Source organism: Macaca mulatta, chromosome 9 (assembly GCF_049350105.2).
Source record: "Macaca mulatta isolate MMU2019108-1 chromosome 9, T2T-MMU8v2.0, whole genome shotgun sequence".
NCBI lineage: Eukaryota > Metazoa > Chordata > Mammalia > Primates > Cercopithecidae > Macaca > Macaca mulatta.
The window spans coordinates 33,489,992-33,508,584 of record NC_133414.1 but is presented as its reverse complement, the minus strand read 5'-3'; the positions used below and the strand labels follow the sequence as shown (position 1 = coordinate 33,508,584).

Genomic DNA, 18,593 nt, shown 5'->3' with positions numbered 1-18,593 from the left:
CGTGGGAGTTTGCAGACTGACAATAAAGGGTGCAGCACAACTTGGAGCTACACGCAAAAGTGAGCATGATGTCACCGTCTCCTCCTTGAAACATTTCCTCTGTTTCCATGAGTGTGAAGATATTGGGAAATATTTAAGATAAGTGCTCTTGTCTAGGGCTCCGGGACGTCTGTGCCTCCCGACAGAGAGGAAGGCATGGAGGCCAGCCCCGGCACGTGGCCATCACAGGGTGGCTTCCTACTTTCATTTGTTCATTTCACCCCCACTTCCCAGTCCTTCTTCCTTTCCAGGCTTCTCATGAAAAACACAGCCGTCCCTAAGGACCCCAGAGGCCCTGCACCTTGGCTGTGCATCTGCCCCTGAAAAAATTCTGCAGCCACAGAAACAAACGCAATTTTCTTGTCTCACATCACCTTCAGATAAGCTTGAATCAGCCAGCCCAAGTGACTGGTTATGACATTCATTTTCCTCTTATATCTCTGCTCCTCCTAAACAATAAAGCTTTAAGGTGCCAACAAGGAAGACTGAATTTTATTCTGTCATATTGAGTGGAAGCCAACTCATTACCTCATCAACTTCAGCCTTCCCAGTTATCAAACAGGACTTGCATAAGCACTGATGATCTGAAATTAAGTTTACTGGAGAAGGAGTATAAAGAGCTACCAAGTATTATGAAGCTCTTGCTAGCTATTGAGTTGTAATAGGAATCATTAGAATCCCCATTCATTTGTATCTCTTCTCTTAATAAGCATCAATTGAGCACCTACTGCATGCAGGGCTCTCTGCTGGTCACCTATGGGGGTACACAGACACAATCTCTACCTTTCCAGAATTTAGCACCTTAAAACCAGCCAAGCGGAGTGCTGGAGAGGAGGGGCAAAAGGTATTCTTGGTGGTGTACCATGTTGGTTCTGAGCAATGTGTCACAGTGCAAACCAAAAATAAAATTCTAAGGCCCACCAACCATCTGAATGGACCCCTCCTTTCAGCCAACGACATTTGAAAGTTAACCTGACAAAAGCTAGTTCAGGCCATGATGGAAGAGGGCATTGGACATGCCTCACGATCCCCTCCTCTCTTTGGAATTCAGGAAAAGCTGACCAACGTTAACATCAACACAGACCTTAAGTCTGATAAGAAACATTTATAATCTATTCTCTCTGAAGCCTACTACCCAGAGGCTTCTTCTGCATGATAAAACCTTTGTCCACAACCCCTTTTTATAACCCAAACATTCCTTTCCATTAATAATAACTTTTTCAACCAATTGCCAAATGGAACATTTTTAAATCCATCTATGACCTGCAAGCTGCTCCATCTGTAAGTTGTCTCTCCCTTCCAGATGGAACCCATACACATCTTACACGTATTGATTAATGGCTCATGTCTCCATCAAATGTATAAAAGCAAGCTATGCTCCCGACTGCGTTGGGCACATGTCACCAGGACCCCCTGAGGCTGTGTCATGGGTGTGTCCTTAACCTTGGCAAGATAAACTTTCTAAATTGAGTGAGTCCGGCCGGGCGCGGTGGCTCAAGCCTGTAATCCCAGCACTTTGGGAGGCCGAGACGGGCGGATCACGAGGTCAGGAGATCGAGACCATCCTGGCTAACACGGTGAAACCCCGTCTCTACTAAAAAATACAAAAAACTAGCCGGGCGCGGTGGCGGGCGCCTGTAGTCCCAGCTACTCGAGAGGCTGAGGCAGGAGAATGGCGTGAACCTGGGAGCCGGAGCTTGCAGTGAGCCGAGATCCGGCCACTGCACTCCAGCCTGGGCGGCAGAGCGAGACTCCGTCTCAAAAAAAAAAAAAAATAAAATAAAAATAAATAAATAAATTGAGTGAGTCCTCTCTCAGATCCTTCTGGGTTCATAACAAGACACCCCATACCTACATTTTGAATAAACAAGCAAGACTGATGCTGGCTGGGTGTGGCAGCTCAAGTCTGTAATCCAAGCACTTTGGGAGGCTGAAGTAGGTGGATCACTTGAGGCCAGGAGTTTGAGACCAGCCTGGCCAACGTGGCAAAACGCCATCTCTACAAAAAAAAAAAAAAAAAAAAAAAAAAATTAGCTGAGCATGGTGGCACATGCCTGTAGTCCCAGCTACTTGGGAGACTGAGATGGGAGGACTGTTTGAGCCCAGGAGATGGAGGTTGCAGTGAGCCCTAGATGCGCCTTTGTACTCCAGCCTGGGCGACAGAGTGAGATCCCATCTCAAAAAAAGACTCATGCTGACCGCAGCTGACTTTGCTCACATGTCTCTTTAGTCATCGGAGAGGCCAGGCCCTGGCCAACCCCCAGCCCTCCTGCTGGACTTAATGCATGTGGGCAGTTTGGTTTCTGCCAAAGGCCAACAGGGTTCATCTCAGATCTGTCAGTGGCACTTTGGGATAAGTGCAGTCATTTTTAATTCATGAAATTCAAAGGAGACACTGAATGAGTTGGCTCTCCAGCCCTCAACAGGCTGGCTGAGCATTTTGGGGTGGAAGCATTTTGTAAGGGATTGGAGGAGCCACGCCTTGGCGCAGGCAGGGAAAAGGATGACTCAGCCTGAGCCACTGAGGTTGGGCAGGAAACAGCTGATTCTCCTGCTGTGGGGCTGGGCAGGACTGCCTTCCGGGTGGGGAGCAGGGGGCGGCGGGAGTGGGGGAGCGGGTGGCGGGACAGGTTGCCTTGGGAATTTGGCGTGACTTTAACTGGCAGCTCTTTTTCTTCTCTTCCTTGGGTTCTTCCTGGGGATTTGGGGAAAGAGTTGAGCAACAGGCTGAGTTAAAGGAGACAAATAGGAAGGAAACGAAGAGCTCTGCAAGGCCATCCCTCGAAATAGGCCGGCAAATTCAACCCGTGGAGCCTCTTAGGGAGTCAGGTGGAACCAGGAGGAGCACACGACACAGGAGAGATCCTTAACACACTGTAAAACGTGAATGTGCTTTTTTTTTTGCACCTGGTGAGAAGCCCCCAAAGCCATAGTCTTCCAGGAGTCTTCCAGGAACATAGTCTTCCAGCAGCCTGCAGAGATGGTCTTGCGTGGCTTCCGTCAGTCAAGAAAAATGATGAGACAAGTCTCTCTCCTTTTAGGAGGTTTATTTGCCAAAGCTAAGGACACACACTGTGACACAGCCTCAGGAGGTCCTGATGACATGTGCCCAAGGTGGTCGGGGCACAGCTTGGTTTTACACATTTAGGGAGACATGAGACATCAAATCAATATATGTAATAAGTACATTGGTTTGTCCGAAAAGGTGGGTGTCAGGCCTCTGAGCCCAAGCTAAGCCATCATATCCCCTGTGATCTGCATGTATACATCCAGATGGCCTGAAGCAACTGAATATCCACAAAAGAAGTGAAAATAGCCTTAACTGATGACATTCCACCATTGTGATTTGTTCCTGTCCCACCCTAACTGATACATACGTTCTCCCCTGCCCTTAAGAAGGTACTTTGTAATATTCTCCCCCCGCCCTTGAGAAGGTACTTTGTAAGCCTATCCCAAATCTATAAGAACTAATAATAATCCCACCACCCTTTGCTGACTCCTTTTTCGGGCTCAGCCCGCCTGCATCCAGGTGAAATAAACAGCCTTGTTACTCACACAAAGCCTGTTGGTGGACTCTCTTCACACGGACGCACGTGACATTTGGTGCTGAAGACCCGGGACAGGAGGACTCCTTAGTGTCAGGCCTCTGAGCCCAAGCCAAGCCATCGCATCCCCTGTGACTTGCACCCCCTGTGACTTGCACTTATACGCCCAGATGGCCGAAGTAACTGAAGAATCACAAAAGAAGAGAAAATGCCCTGCCCCTGCCTTAACTGATGACATTCCACCACAAAAGAAGTGAAAATGGCTGGTCCTTGCCTTAAGTGATGACATTATCTTGTGAAATTCCTTTTCCTGGATCATCCTGGCTCAAAAAGCTCCCCCACTGAGCACCTTGTGACCCCCACCCCTGCCCACCAGCGAACAACCCCCCTTTGACTGTAATTTTCCTTTACCTACCCAAATCCTATAAAACGGCCCCACCCCTATCTCCCTTCTCTGACTCTTTTTGGACTCAGCCCGCCTTCACCCAGGTGATTAAAAAGCTTTATTGCTCACACAAAGCCTGTTTGGTAGTCTCTTCACACGGACGCGCATGACACTTAGGGAGACCAGTCCCCTGTCATCTCCTGTCGTCGCCCTCACTCCGTGAGGAGATCCACCTATGACCTTGGGTCCTCAGACCAACCAGCCCAAGGAACATCTCACCAATTTCAAATCAGGTAAGCGGTCTTTTCACTCTTCTCCAGCCTCTCTCGCTACCCTTCAATCTCCCTGCCTTTCCAATTCTAGTTCTTTTTCCTCTCTAGTAGAGACAAAGAAGACACATTTTATCCATGGACCCAAAGCTCCGGCGCTGGTCACGGACTCAGGAAGACAGTCTTCCTTTGGTGTTTAATCACTGCGAGGATATCTGCCTGATTATTCACCCACATTTCATTGGTGTCTGATCACCGTGGGGACGTCTGCCTCCATCATTCACCCACATTCCCTTGGTGGCAAGTCAATTGCAGGGATGCCTGCTTTGGCTGCTCACCCACATTGCAGCCCAGGACTGCTCACCCACCCTCTTCTCCGTGTCTCTACCTTTCTCTTTAAACTTACCTCCTTCACTATGGGCAACCTACCGCCCACCATTCCCCCTTCTTCTCCCTTAGCCTGTATTCTCAAGAACTTAAAATCTCTTCAACTCACACCTGACCTAGAACTTAAACGCCTTATTTTCTTCTGCAATACCGCTTGGCCCCAATACAAACTCGACAGTAGTTCTAAGTGGCCAGAGAATGGCACTTTCGATTTGTCTATCCTACAAGATCTAGATAATGTTTGTTGAAAAATGGGCAAATGGTCTGAGGTATCTGACGTCTAGGCATTCTTTTACACATCGGTCCCTCCCTAGTCTCTGCTCCCAGTGCAACTCGTCCCAAATCTTTCTTCTTTCCTGTCTGTTCCTTCAGTTTCCACCCCAAGCTCTGAGTCCTTTGAATCCTTCTTTTCTACGGAATCATCTGACCTCTCCCCTTCTCCCCAGGCTGCTCCTTGCCAGGCCAAGCCAGGTCCCAATTCTTCCTCAGCCTTTGCTCCCCCACCCTGTAATCCTTCTATCACCTCCCCTCCTAACACCTGGTCTGGCTTACAGTTTCGTTCTGCGACTAGCCCTCCCCCACCTGCCCAACAATTTCCTCTTAAAGAGGTGGCTGGAGCTAAAGGCATAGTCAAGGTTAACGCTCCTTTTTTCTTTATCTGACCTCTCCCAAATCAGTTAGCATTTAGGCTGTTTTTCATCAAATATAAAAACCCAGCCCAGTTCATGGCCCATTTGGCAACAACCCTTAGACACTTTACTGTCCTAGACCCCAGAGGAAGGCCATCTTATTCTCAATATGCATTTTATTATCCAATCCGCTCCCAACATTAGAAAAAGCGCCAAAAATTAGATTCTGGCCCCACAACAGGACCTAATTAAGCTCGCCTTCAAGGTGTACAATAATAGAGAAGAGGCAGTCAAGTAGCAACATATTTCTGAGTTGCAATTAACTTGCCTCCACTGTGAGAGAAACCCCAGTCACATCTCCAGCACACAAGAACCTCAAAATGTCTGAACCGCAGAGGCCAGGCATTCCTCCAGGACCGCCTCCCCAAGGATATTGCTTCAAGTGCTGGAAATCTGGTCACTAGGCCAAGGAATGCCTGCAGCCTGGGATTCCTCCTAAGCCATGTCCCATCTGTGTGGGACCCCACTGGAAATCAGACTGTCCAACTCGGCGGCCACTCCCAGAGCCCCTGGAGCTCTGGCCCAGGGCTCTCTGACTGACTCCTTCACAGATCTTCTCGACTTAGCAGCTGAAGACTGATGCTGCCCCATCGCCTCGGAAGCTTCTTGGACCATCACAGACACTTTGGGTAACTCTTACAGTGGAGGGTAAGTCCATGCCCTTCTTAATCATTATGGAGGCTACCCACTCCACATTACCTTCTTTTCAAGGGCCTGTTTCCCTTGCCTCCATAACTGTTGTGAGTATTGATGGCCAAGCTTCAAAACCCCTTAAAACTCCCCAACTCTGGTGCCAACTTGGACAACATTCTTTTATGCACTCTTTTTTAGTTATCCCCACCTGCCCAGTCCCTTATTAGGCTGAGACATTTTAACCAAATTATCTGCTTCCCTGATTATTCCTGGGCTACAGCCACACCTCATTGCCACCTTTTCCCCCAGTTCAAAGCCTCCTTCACATCCTCTCCTTGTATCTCCCCACCTTAATCCACAAGTATAGGACACCTCTACTCCCTCCTTAGTGACTGATCATGCATCCCTTACCATCCCATTAAAACCTAGTCACCCTTACCCCACTCAATGTCAATATCCCATCCTATAGCACACTTTAAAAGGATTAAAGCCTGTTATCACTCACCTGTTACAGCATGGCCTTTTAAAGCCTATACACTCTCCTTACAATTCCATTTTACCTGTCGAAAAACCAGACAAGTCTTATAGGTTAGTTCAGGATCTGTGCCTTATCAACAAAATTGTCTGGCCTATCCACCCCACAGTGCCAAACCCATATACTCTCCTATCCTTAATACCTCCCTCCACAACCCATTCTGTTCTAGATAAACCTAGCTGACCCCATAAATCCTAAATCCTTTCCTCACTCCCCTTTCCATTCCTTAAAACATAGCCCTAAAAGCTGCTCCCGCACTAGCTCTCCCTAACTCATCCCAACCCTTTTCATTACACATAGCCAAAGTACAGGGCTGTGCGGTCAGAATTCTTACACAAGAGCCGGGACTGCGTGCTGTAGCCTTTCTGTCAAAACAACTTGACCTTACTGTTTTAGCCTAGCCCTCATGTCTGTGTGCAGTGGCTGCCGCTGCCTTAATACTTCCAGAGGCCCTCAAAATCACAAGCTATGCTCCACTTACTCTCTACAGTTCCCATAACTTTCAAAATCTATTTTCCTCCTCACACTTGATGCATATACTTTCTGCCCCCCCAGCTCCTTCAGCTATACTCAGTCTTTGCTGAGTCTCCCACAATTACCATTGTTCCTGGCCCAGACTTCAATCTGGCCTCCCACATTATTCCGGATACCACACCTGACCCCCATGACTGTATCTCTCTGATTCATCATCCTCCATTTCCCCATATTTCCTTCTTTCCTGTTCCTCACCCTGATCACACTTGGTTTATTGATGGCAGTTCCACCAGGCCTAATCGCCACTCACCAGCAAAGGCACGCTATGCTATAGTATCTTCCACATCTATCATTGAGGCTACTGCTCTGCCCCCTCCACTACCTCTCAGCAAGCCAAACTCATTGCCTTAACTCGGGCCCTCACTCTTGCAAAGGGACTATGCATCAATATTTATACTAACTCTAAATATGCCTTCCATATCCTGCACCACCATGCTGTTATATGGGCAGAAATAAATTTCCTTACTATGCTAGGGTCCTCCATCATTTATGCCTCTTTAATAAAAACTCTTCTTAAAATTGCTTTACTTCCAAAGGAAGCTGGAGTCATTCACTGCAAGGGCCATCAAAAGGCATCAGATCCCATCGCTCAGGGCAACACTTATGCTGATAAGGTAGCTAAAGAAGCAGCTAGTGTTCCAACTTCTGTCCCTCATGACAGTTTTTCTTCTTCTCATTGGTCACTGCTATTTACTCTCCTACTGGAGTTTCCACCTATCAATCTCTTCCCACACAAGGCAAATTGTTCTTGGACCAAGGGAAAAATCTGCTTACATCCTCACAGGCCCATTCTATTCTGTCGTCATTTCATAACCTCTTCCATGTAGGTTACAAGCTGTTAGCCTCCCTCTTAAAACCTCTCATTTCCTTTCCATTGTGAATATCTGTCCCCAATCCTCCACTCTTGACTCCCTCTTGGAGTGGATAGATGATCTTTGCTGACAGGACACACTCCAACACTCTCTCCCTGATGAAGTCCTATTCTTCACTTTTATACTCATTCTTATTCTCATTTCTGTTCTTATGCCACCCTCTACCTCTCCCCAGCTATCTCCACCACACTATCAATCTCACTCACTCTTCCTAGCCATTTCTAATCTTTCTTTAACAAACAATTGCTGGGTTTGCATTTCTATTTCCTCCAAAATCCCTGAGGCCTCAACACACTGCTGAAAAAGGAGGACTCTGTGTGTGTGTGTGTGTGTATATATATATATGTATATAAATATATATATATATATATATATTTTTTTTTTTTTTTTTTTTTGAAACAGAGTCTCGCTCTGTCACCCAGGCTAGAATACAGTGGCGCGATCTCGGCTCACTGCAAGCTCTGCCTCCCAGGTTCACGCCATTCTCCTGCCTCAGCCTCCCGAGCAGCTGGGACTACAGGCGCCTGCCACCACACCCAGCTAATTTTATGTATTTTTAGTAGAGACGGGGTTTCATCATGTTAGCCAGGATGGTCTCCATCTCTTGACCTCGTGATCCGCCCGCCTCGGCCTCCCAAAGTACTGGGATTATAGGCGTGAGCCACCATGCCTTGCCAACTCTGTATATTTTTAAATGAAGAGTGTTGTTTTCACCTAATTCAATCTGGCCTGGTATATGACAACATAAAAAAACTCAAGGATAGAGCCCCAAAACTCGCTAACCAAGCAAATAATTATGCTGAACCCCCTTGGGCACTCTCTAATTGGATGTCCTGGGTCCTCCCAATTCTTAGTCCTTTAATACCTGTTTTTCTCCTTCTCTTATTCGGACTTTGTGTCTTCCTTTTGATTTCTCAATTCATAAAAAACTGCATCCCAGATTTGAATCGTGGGACCCGTTGGCAGAGGTGGCGGCAGTGGCATGGGTTCCCCGACGTTGCCCCCTGCCTGGCAGCCCTTTCTCAAGGACCACCGCATCTCTACATTCAAGAACTGGCCCTTCTTGGAGGGCTGCGCCTGCACCCTGGAGCGGATGGCCGAGGCTGGCTTCATCCACTGCCCCACTGAGAACAAGCCAGACTTGGCCCAGTGTTTCTTCTGCTTCAAGGAGCTGGAAGGCTGGGAGCCAGATGACGACCCCATAGAGGAACATAAAAAGCATTCATCCGATTGCGCTTTCCTTTCTGTCAAGAAGCAGTTTGAAGAATTAACCCTCGGTGAATTTTTGAAACTGGACAGAGAAAGAGCCAAGAACAAAATTGCAAAGGAAACCAACCATAAGAAGAAAGAATTTGAGGAAACTGCAAAGAAAGTGCGCTGTGCCATCGAGCAGCTGGCTGCCATGGACTGAGGCCTCTGGCTGGAGCTGCCTGGTCCCAGAGTGGTTGCACCACTTCCAGGATTTATTCCCTGGTGCCACCAGCCTTCCTGTGGGACCCTTAGCAATGCCTTGGGAAAGGAGAAGATCAATATTTTCCAATTAGATATTTCAGCTGTATCTTGTTTTGTCTCGAAAGTGGCACCAGAGGTGCTTCTACCTGTGCAGCGGGTACTGCTGATAACAGTGACTGCCTCTCTCTCTCTCTCTTTTTTTTTTTTTTTTTGGCTTATTTTTGTCTTCCTGATTCCCGGACTTACCAGGTGAGAAGTGGTGGAGGAAGAAGGTGGTGTCCCTTTTGCTAGAGCTGACGGCTTTGTTGGCGTGGGCAGAGCCTTCCACAGTGAATGTGTCTGGACCTCATATTGTTGAGGCTGTCACACAGTCCTGAGTGTGGACTTGGCAGGTGCCTGTTGAATCTGAGCTGCAGATTCCTCATCTGTCACACCTGTGCTGCCTCAGAGGCCACTTTTTTTTTTTTTTTTTGGTAGATGCATGACTTGTGTGTGATGAGGAGGGGAATGCAGACAGTCTCTGGCTCCTCTGCTGTTTCACAACGTGTCTTTCTTATTTTGTTTGAATTGTTAATTCACAGAATAGCACAAACTACAATTAAAACTAAGCACAAAGCCATTCTAAGTCATTGGGGAAACGGGGTGAACTTCAGGTGGACGTGGAGACAGAATAGAGTGATAGGAAGCATCTGGCAGATACTCCTTTTGCCACTGCTGTGTGATTAGACAGGCCCAGTGAGCTGCGGGGCACATGCTGGCTGCTCCTCCCTGAGAAAAAGGCAGTGGCCTGAATCCTTTTTAAATGACTTGGCTGGATGCTGTGTGGGACTGGCTGGGCTGCTGCAGGCCGTGTGTCTGTCAGCCCAACCTTCACATCTGTCACGTTCTCCACACGGGGGAGGGATGCAGTCTGCCCAGGTCCCGGCTTTCTTTGGCGGCAGCAGCTCCCGCAGGGCTGAAGTCTGGTGTAAGATGATGGATTGGATTCGCCCTCCTCCCTGTCACAGAGCTGCAGGGTGGATTATTACGGCTTCGGCTTCGTTGGAAACCTCTGGAGGTCATCTCGGCCGTTCCTGAGAAATAAAAAGCCTGTCATTTCAAACAAACAAACAAACAAAAAATAAAAAAAAAAAAACTGCATCCCAGGCCATCACCAATAATTTTATATGACAAATGCTCCTTCTAACAACCCCACAATATCACCCCTTACCCCAAAATCTTTCTTCAGTTTAATCTCTCCCACTCTGGGTTCCCACATTGCCCTTAATCCCACTCGAAGCAGCCCTGAGAAACATCGACCATTATCTCTCCATACCACCCCCCAAAATTTTCACCGCCCCAACACTTCACCACTATTTTATTTTGTTTTTCTTATTACTATATGAAGACAGGAATGTCAGACCTCTGAGCCCAAGCTAAGCCATTATATCCCCTGTGACCTGCACGTATACATCCAGATGGCCTGAAGCAACTGAAGATCCACAAAAGAAGTGAAAATACTCTTAACTGATGACATTCCACCACTGTGATTTGTTCCTGCCTCACCCTAACTGATACATATATTCTCCCCTGCCCTTAAGAAGGTACTTGGTAATATTCTCGCCCCGCCCCCCACCCTTGAGAAGGTACTTTGTAAGCCTATCCCAAACCTGTAAGAACTAATGATAATCCCACCACCCTTTGCTGACTCCTTTTTTGGACTCAGCCCGCCTGCACCCAGGTGAAATAAACAGCCTTGTTGCTCACACAAAGCCTGTTGGTGGACTCTCTTCACATGGACATGCGTGACCGTGGGGACAACTCAAAGCAGGGAGGGGGCTTCCAGGTCACAGGTAGGTGAGAGACAAACAGTTGCATTGTTTGAGCTTCTGATAAGCTTTTCCAAAGGAAGCAATATGCATCTATTTCAGTGAGCAGAGGGATGACTGAATAGAACGGGAGGCACGTTTGTCCTGAACAATTCCCAGCCTGACTTTTCCCTTAGCTTAGTCATTTGGGGGCCTCAATATTTTCCTTTCACACTTCTCTATGGCCCAGGCACTGCTGAGTTGGAGTCAGCCATTGTGACTCTTTTTTTTTTTTTCTTGTAGAGATGGAATCTCACTGTTTGGCCCGGGCTTGTCTCGAACTCCTGGCCTCAAGCCATCCTCCTGCCTCAGCCTCCCAAAGTGCTGAAATTACACGTGCAAAACACTGTGCCCTGCTTCCATTGTCACTTTAACTTCTTTCCAGTCTTTATGTCTCAGAATCCTCATTTGTAAAATAAAGTTAATAGAAGCCACCTGTAGAGCTGCTTGTGAGGATTAATGAATCAAAATGGATGAAGCACCTAGAACAGTTCATGGCTCAAAGTAAGGGCTTCATAAATGTTTAGCTATTTTTATGAGCAGGTCAAGAAAGAAGGCATTGGTCAACACAAACAGTTGTACAGACACTGATTGTTAAATTGTAGCCAGAGGTAAGAGTTGACTTAAAAGGGAGAAGTCGAGGCAAAACTAATATAAGTAGAGAGCTTACTCTACTTATATTAGAGTAGAGTATTTGAGGACTGCAACCCAGAAGCATAGATTTAAGTTGCCTGAATATACACTCCAATTTGCAGTAGTTGCAAGTGAATTTTTAAAGGCAAAAAGAGGGAGACAGGGAGTGGGCTAAGACAAAGTTGTTGGTCAGGAATTCCCATTGGTTTACAGAAATAACACTGATTAGCTATACACTGTGAAGCATTAGGGTGTGGGTTATGGTGTCCCATGTGGCATTATTAGATTAACTTATAGCTGCCTGTGGCAATAGCAAGCCATTTCAAGAAATGAATACGTAGCTCAAAGCAGGGAGTAGGGCATGATTGTGAGACAGTCAAATGCCTGGGCATATAAAAAGAGATCCCCGGAGAATCTTCGACCTGCCCCACAAGCGTTTACATTAGATACTTTTGTGCAGATGAGGGAACCTGCCCAGGACCTTGTCTGAGCCTGCCCACATGCACCCTGGGGGGAGGGGCGGAGCCATGGGCAATGGGAGGAGCCTGGCCTCTTCAGTTCCTGTGTGGTGGCCTGGGATTCAATCTGTGAGGTGGGGGGCCTGTTGGCAGGACTCTATCTCGCTTTGCTGTTTTTTCCATTTTTCTCTTCACCCAATACAATCCTGCTCTACTCACCCTTTAATGTGCCTTCGTGCCTAAATGTTCCTGGTTGTGTGAAAAGAATCCATTTACAACTGAACTAAGGTGCAAAATTCTGCGACAGTTGCTGCCTCGTTTTAATGCCTCTCTGGGCCCAATAATTAAAAGGACCTGCGTTCCTCAGATAAAAGTTCTTTTCTTTTCTCATAACTTAATATTTTTCTCAGTTTTAAGAAGCCATAGGAAAGACGCATTTCTGTAGGAAGTAACTGCACCTATAGCCCAATCTGGATGCAGTTCTTTCCTTCTTCTAAGCCTTAGGGTATGCTTCCTCTATGGATGAAAAGAGTCAAACTCTGTAGAATATTCGAGGAGATTTATGCTGAGCCAAATAGGAGTGACCATGACCCATGACACAGCCTTCAGGAGGCCCTGAGAACATGCACCCGAGGTGGTAAGGGTGCAGCTTGGTTTTATACATTTTAGGGAGGCATGAGACTTCAATCCAATACATTTAAGAAATACATGGGTGTAGTTCAGAAAGGAGGACAACTGGAAGCAAGGAGTGGGGAGTGGGGTGCAAGGGGGTGGGGGAGGCTCCAGTCTATAGATAGATTTAAACATTTTTTGGTTAACAATTGGGTGAGTTTCTCTAAAGACCTGGGATCAATAGAAAGGAAACGTCTGGGTTAAGATAAAGAATTGTGGAGACCAAAGTTCTTATTTGCAGAGGAAGCCTTCAGGTGGTAGGCTTCAGAGAGAATAGGTTGTAAAATGTTTCTTATCAGACTTCAAGTCTATGTTGATGTTACTGCCAGAGAGGTATAATGAGGCACATCCGATACCCACTTCCTGTCATGGCCTGAACCAGTTTTTCAGGTTAAATTTTAAGAGTGTTCTGGCCGAGGAGGAAGTCCGTTCGGATGGTTGGGGGGGTGCTTAGAATTTTATTTTTGGTTTACACCTCGATTGTCTAGAACAGTGCTTCTTACACTTGAATGGTACATAAATCACCTGGGATTGTCATTAAAAAGCAGATTCTCTCTAAATAGGTCTGGACACAGCTGAGATATAGCATTTCATCCAAGCTTCCAGGCGATATTCCTGCTGCTGGTTCACAAATACCGGTCCCAGGGACCCAGCACAGTCCGCAGAACTTCCGGTGATGATGGAAATCTCTACCTGAGCCACTAATCAATCATATGTGACTACGGACCAATTGAAATGTGGCTATTGAAAACTGAAGTTTTCATTGCATTAAAATGAAGTATAGGCCGGGCGCAGTGGTTCATGCTTGTAATCTCAGCACTTTGGAAGGCCGAGGCAGGTGGATCACAAGGTCCGGAGATCAAGACCATCCTGGCTAACATGGTGAAACCCCGTCTCTACTAAAAATACAAAAAATTAGCCGGGCATGGTGGCGGGCACCTGTAGTCCCAGCTACTCTGGAGGCTGAGGCAGGAGAATGGCGTGAACCCGGAAGGCGGAGTTTGCAGTGAGCCGATGTCGCGTCACTGCACTCCAGCCTGAGCGACAGAGCGAGACTCCGTCTCAAAAAAAAAATAAAAATAATAAAATAAAATAAAACGAAGTATAAATAACTATATATGGCAAGTCGCTACCTTACTGGACAACACAGCTCTAGACTTATGCCCAGAAGGTCCAGCTCATAATCTGGTTTCTTGTTAGAGTCACAGAACAAACCATGTTCAGGACCACATATTACATCTTAGATAGCAACGAGGACTCAGCAAAAAGGTGTGTACAGCTCTACCCAGACCCTCTGCATACCCAGAGCATACAGTCAACACATGTGCTCTGATAATCTGTAAATGTCAGTAAAATAACTTTCCTATTTGCAGATAAACTTCCTGGTAGAGCTGTCTGACTGAGTTCCTTCCCTCACCTCTGGACCTGGGGCTAGAACCACTGTCGTAGTCTGTGTGTTTGTAAAGAAAAAATAAAAACCAGGTATTTAATTAACATTTTTTCTGTGATCTCCTCAGCTCCATAATTTTTACTTCTCAATTGTTTTCTTTGCATGCGTTTAGGGCATGCCCTTGATACCCACCAACAACATAAAAACAGGCATTCTCTGCACTTAAAAAATGGAAAGTTTGTAAAATTGAGACACGTTAAAAGATCTTTATCTGACTACATTGTGAAATAATAATAAAAGAACTTGGAATGTTTGATATTCAGGAATTTTTCTCGGGTTGAAAATTATTTCCAAGTGTTTAGCTTTCTTCTGGGTTGTTCCAAACAATCTTTGTGGTTTCTTTTGGTTTTTGTTTTGTTTTGTTTGAGACAGGGTCTTGCTCTGTCACCCAGGCTGGAGTGCAGTGGCACGATCTTGGCTCACTGCAACCTCCGCCTCCTGGGTTCAAGCGATTCTCCTGCCTCAGCTCCCCTTTTGTATTTTTAGTAGAGACAGGGTTTCACCATGTTGGCCAGGCTGGTCTCAAACTTCCCATCTCAGGTGATCTGTCCGCCTCGGCCTCTCAAAGTGCTGGGATTACAGGTGCGAACCACTGCACCCAGCCCCAAATAATCTTTGATTTCTGCCAGTGCGTTCTTGGGTGAGCTGGATGTGTCAAACATCCTGGATAAATGGTGACAAGCCTTACACCCATATCAGTGACAAATAACTGACTCTGATCCAGAGCATGCAGCCAGGTTCTGAGCAGATGCCGGGGCCTGATGCTTCAGAACTGATAGGAGGACGAAATCAGCCCTGTTTTTCACTACCTCTTGCTGAGAAATGTATTCACACTTTTACATGCTTTTGGTGTTACATGGAAGAGATCAGTTTCAATTGTCTCCAAGTTACAGTACTGATTTTATAAATGACTCTGCATTTAAGAGGACACTTTACATTTTAGCATGTGAATGGTTGAAACCATAATAGACAACACTTCATATGTAGGGACAAAGTGAAGAGCTATTATATTAGTTGTGAGAACCTTCTACTGTAACATAGACTGTCAAATTGAATTTAATAGCAAGGAGTTGATAGCAATCATGAAATAATAGCAATGAGTAGCTACCTTTTATTTCATGATAGTGGAAAGTTTTTTCTATATCCTTATTGCTTTTATAGGGTCTGGGTATAGTGGTCATGCCTCTAGTCCCAACACTTTGGGAGGCCAAGGCAGGTGGATTGCTTGAGCCCAAGAGTTCAAGACCAGGCTGGGCAACATAGCAAGACCCTGTCTGTACAAAAAATTAAAAAATTAGCCAGGCATGGTGACACACACCTCTAGTCGCAGTTACTCAGTAGGCTGAGGTGGAAGGATTGCTTGAGCCCAGGAGGTTGAGGCTGCAGTGAGTTGAGATCATGCCACTGCACTCCAGCCTAGGTGACAGACAGTGATCCTGTAAAAAAAAAAAAAAAAAAAGAAAGAAAGAAAGAAGAAAGACAGAAAGAGAGAAAGAGAGAAGAAAGAAAGAAAGAAAAAAAGAAAGAAAGAAAGTTAGTTTATGGAAATGAGATATACTGAAAAACTATCCAATAAATGCCCCCATGCCATACTGTGTTGAAAATAATATGTGTTGAATAAGAATGATTCAATTCTTATTCAAGGACAACATTGAGTTTCCTGCCATAGTGAAAAGGGGGACACTTGAGTCAACATTCACATGGAAATCAAAGTGGGGTTAAACATTAAATGCCTTTGATGATGGACTATAAAATATACACACTTTGGACATTTTATTATGACACAGCACTTAACAGATTCAACATTAACTCTCAGATGAGAAAGAATGCTAGCAGCCCAAGGAACAAAGGAGTATTCTTCTCTTTTCTTTATTGTTCCCTCCCCTTCCCTAATTTCGCTTTCTAGTTCTCTCTGCTTTTTAACTATTAGAAAACTTTTATTTTGTACTTTATCCCATGTCTTCTTCCACTGGAAAGACATGCCCCTTCACTGGGCATCAAACGTACACAGCACTGTGCAAGATGCAATAGAAAGGTATAAAGGGCACGTACGAGGTTCCTTCCCATAAGCGATTTAGAATGTATCTGGGGAGACAACGCAGCAAATACGAAGTGATGTGTTTATAAGGGCCATAAGTGATTGAAAACTACTCACCAATCACACAGAAAAGCTAGAGTGGTTGACTACAAGGAGGTGAAGGCGAAAAACAAATTCCTTGAGATTCGTGATTTTAGTCTGATGGCTGGGAAGTAATTAGAGAAAACCAGGCTGATGCAGTGAGTGTCTGGGAGAGGCTGAACTCCCCTCTAAAGCTAAGAGTATCTTGCAACGATAGCTCATTTAGGCAAAGCAGTCTGGGCAGACAAGGCTGCACAGGTGACGGGTTCTGAAAAATTCTTCTTTTTTTTTTTTTTTTTTTTGAGACAGAGTCTTACTCTGTCACCCAGGCTGGAGTGCAGTGGCGCAATCTCGGCTCACTGCAACCTCCACCTCCTGGGTTCAAGCGATTATTCCACCTCAACCTCCCAAGTAGCTGGGATCCCCATGCCCACTAATTTTGTATTTTTAGTAGAGATGGGGTTTTACCATGTTGGCCAGGCTGGTCTCAAACTGCTGACCTCGTGATCTGCCCACCTCAGCCTCCCAAAGTGCTGGGATTACAGGTGTGAGCCACCACTCACGGCTCTGAAAAATTATTCTTAAGGAAGCCTGGATTGAAACCTACTAGGGTTGGACAGGCTAGCTTCAGCTCTTCAGCCATACTTGGGCCCACTGTGATCTGAGAGATTAAAACAGACACCCCTTCATCACTAAGATGGATTCTAAGGTTAAGGAAACAAAGTTCCCTGTAAGTCAAGGGTTTGGGCTGACTGGCATGGCAAATTTCTAAATTCCTACAGCTTTAAGCTTCCTAGTAACAGGAGCTCGCACCTCTCCTAACTGATTTACAACCTAGTTGGACAGAGGACTGGCCTTAAGAACATTCCTTTCTGATAAGCAATTGCAGAACTTAAGCCAGTTTTAGCAACTTATAGAGACTGCATACAAACTGTCTTTGTGCCCTATAGTTCACCTTTTGACATAAAGAGCCAAATTCCACCTCATTTTATTTTATTTTTATTATTATTATTATATATTTTTTTGAGACAGAGTCTCGCTCCAGCCCAAGCAGGAGTGCAGTGGTGTAATCTCAGCTCACTGCAACCTCCACCTCCTGGGTTCAAGTGACTCTTCTGCCTCAGCCTCCCCAGTAGCTGGGATTTCAGGCATCCGCCATCATGTTCGGCTAATTTTTGTATTTTTAGCAGAGATGGAATTTCACAGTGTTGGTCAGGCTGGTCTCAAACTCCTGACCTCATGATCTGCCCGCCTCGTCTTCCCAAAGTGCTGGGATTATAGACATGAGCCACCGCGCCTAGCCAATTCCACCTCATTTTAATGCTAAAACCCTGCCCCAAAGTGAACATGAGATGTATGTTACAGACGTGTTTGTTTGCCCATTGCACATGCATTCGGCTCCCCTCATAAATATGTATAGTTATCCCCCCAAAACTGCTAAATATATATGTTGTGTGAGGAAAAAAAAAACCCCACTTGCTCTTCCCTCTTGAAAAAGAGAACACCTTTGTCACACATCAGAGATTGTCTCTTCCCATTCTGCAAACTAATATTGATGATAAAGCTCTCCTTTCTACTACTGAGCCATCCTGGTGGTCTTTGGGGCAACACTCTGAGCTGGATATCTTCTGCTAAGAAGAAACAACTACATATATGGGTCACAAACCCAGGAGTAATGCACGTATCTGTGATTGGACCTGAATCAGGCAGATGGGCCCATGAGGATCCCAGCCAAACACTTCTGGGTCCTGTGAAACTGCAAGCATTTTCATTTTATTAATTGCCTTTCAGAGAATGTGCTGGGCCACGTTTGGTTGTGTCTAAGGAGAAAATGATGGACTACTTTTATGGTGGTTTTCTTCTCTTTTCTTTCCTTTTTTTTTTTTTTTGAGACGGAGTCCTGCTCTGTTACCCAGGCTAGAGTGCAGAGGCGCGATCTCAGCTCACTGCAACCTCTGCCTCCTGGTTTCAAGTGATTCTCCTAACAGCCTCCTGAGTAGCTGGGATTACAGATGCCTGCCACTGCACCTGGCTAGTTTCTGTATTTTTAGTAGAGACGAGGTTTCACCATCTT

The 18,593-nt window shown here is 45.8% G+C and overlaps 1 pseudogene; it reads left to right on the top strand.

Moving 5' to 3' along the window:
* Window positions 1-8,613: 8,613 nt before the first annotated feature.
* LOC696283 (baculoviral IAP repeat-containing 5-like) lies at window positions 8,614-10,067 on the top strand (annotated as a pseudogene).
* The last annotated feature ends 8,526 nt before the right edge of the window (window positions 10,068-18,593 follow it).